Here is a 2,685-nt window from a genome sequence, read left to right as displayed (position 1 = left end):
TCAGCTAATGCTGTTTTCCTGATCCATTGATGTAAAGACTAGATTGTAAAGCATTTTTTTTACTCACTTGAGAATATTAGTATTTTCAATAAAGCTTTTGTAATATCCAGTTGTGCAAAGATAAGAGAGCAATCAGGTCAAAAGTACATATTCCCTCAAGGCCATTGTAATGTACACGAATGTATGAAAAAATCTCAAATTGTAACGTTACACCCACCGCCAGATTCCTTTTCGCGCTTCTTGGACGGCATTTTGACCTTAATTCAGGGAAAGAGCTTCTTTCGCGGTATGAAAAGCATGATGTCACCCCTTCGGATTGGCTGTCTGGAAGTACTGACCAACGAGGATGGAGCATCAGACTGTGTAAACCTGAGTACAAGTCAGCCCACCTTCTTTTCAGATGGAAACCTAGGCAACAGGTGGGAATATTTTACTCTGCTTTCTATCGTGCACAGCTCTCTGAATCTCATTCCTATTGCTTGATAAAAATATACAGGGGGGGGGCACGCTTTGGGGAACACTGCTCGATAAGTCAGTGCATGTTTTATGAACGTTCATTCTAATGTTTTGAATGAAGAAAAAGAGAATAATCTATGAGTACAATATACATTATAACATGTTATTGTATACTCCAGTTATGTATCATACAAAGTCTACAGGCATGGATGGTTAAATCTTAGTATTGTAACTCAACAAGCAACCGATTACTGTTGTTGTAATCCATTCCTTCAGCTGGTGTGCCCATGTGCTTAGAGTTGATGAAATACATGAAGCAAAGTTTTGCTTCTTTAGTCAAAGTTGTCCCCATCATACCCGCCCATCGTTTGTCATGAATTTGTTTATGTAAAATATATCATATGAAAGCTTGTATAGCTTGATGTAGCAACGTGCACGTGGAGTATATCAGCCCTACAAAAGAAACACTTGGGGTCAATGATTGTTGAAATATCACAGACATTGTTTGAATATGTTTATGTACAGACAAGGGTTTGCTACGACTTCACATTCAGTAGACAATATTGGAAACTTTGACCAATGTCTGTGTGCGGATCGTGACACTCAGATCTCAGATATGCTCAAACGTTTAGTCGCCGTGACAGCAATGGCGCTGGCTATAATTTTTGAACTATCGAGTTTGACAGTGAAAGCCTTCCTATCCTCCCATCTGGTTGCACGTTGCCCTTTAGTAACCGCTGGCATGATAAACAATCTATGCCCCTTTACATGCAGGTGTATTTTTTGCCAATTTCTATTAGCAGTGACCTGATTTCGTTTTTGTTTTAATAGATCTAACGTTATGTGAATGTGGTGAACATTTCGTACTGGGGCTTACGCCTCGCTCCTAAACAGCAGATAATGTGGTTGAAGGTAACCTGTAGACTATTGTAGATTTGTAAGTGCAGTAATAAATTGTAACATATTCACACATTGTTAATCTGTGCTACAAAACCACAAAACTGTACCATTCCTTATTTTGGGTCTTATTTGTAGCGAGTTACTAGTCGGTACATATACTAAAACTGGAAAGTAACGAATTTTTGCAACTGAGTACGTCTTACGAACTCAGAATTCGAAATTGAGCCAGCTGACATTAATTATCCAATGTAATACTTACTTTGACGTATATTTTTTGGCCCCTGCAGGAATTGTAGTTGTGTCATTGCTGAGACCTGTGTGGAAAATTACAGCAAAATGGCCGCTCCAGAAGCACACGGTAGGTAGCCTTGGTAGATCTTGGTAGGTAGCATGTGTGTACATAGTGTGTACTTAGCCGGAAGGTACGCCAATATTAATGAACTGTAACCGTGAAAACTTTAGGTACAACATCGTTAAGTCTATCCAGATAATGTATGAGAGGCTACGGCATGTACACACGTAACTGTTGTACATGTAGTCGCTGCAGTCCCACGGATGACATGGATTAGCGCTAGTGGAAACGTTCGGTTAGACCCCGCTGGTCGCCCGGCCCACCTACCGTTCAGGTTCAGAGTAAATGTGATAAACTGCTTTCAAATTGTTATTCACTCTGAAACGCAAGACTTTTTAGATCAATCTTTTCTAAGCTATTGATCTGACAGTGGTCTCAGATAAACACACCTTGGTCATAGTATCATAGTATACAAAAACTATTCTCCCGGCAGAGTTTAAAGCTATTAGGCTTGGGTTTTCACCTCTTTTCTTAGAGTATTTGTCGGGCTTTGTATTCTTAATTGACTGACCGACAAAACGAAAACCTAGCAAAATAGAAAGCCTGACAGTGATGAAAAAAAAAAAGAACCGAAATCTAACCTGACTATTGTGTGATTTTTGCGCTGTAAATATCAGCTCACGGTAAAGGAATTCACCATTGTACCCGTCCCTATTATCAGGATATCACATTACATGAGGATTGTCCTAGCCGCTCCTTAAATGTATAATAATATAGATATTTGCTGAATTGAAAGTGGTAGAGATATATTAAACATCGAGACATACAATACAGTACAAGTACCATTACATACAAATCAAAAACACACAGGTTTTGTTGTTTGTTTACCAATCATCCATTGAAAGATAATTAAGGGCCTAATACAATATAACAAAAAAATTCACATAATGCAAAAGGCGCAATGCTTTGCAATACAAAACAGGTTAAATCTGATGCTGATTTTCGTTTTAATATGGGAATGTCGCAAATTACTGTCC

Source organism: Branchiostoma floridae, chromosome 2, assembly GCF_000003815.2.
Source record: "Branchiostoma floridae strain S238N-H82 chromosome 2, Bfl_VNyyK, whole genome shotgun sequence".
NCBI lineage: Eukaryota > Metazoa > Chordata > Leptocardii > Amphioxiformes > Branchiostomatidae > Branchiostoma > Branchiostoma floridae.
Note: the sequence above shows the minus strand (reverse complement) of the source record.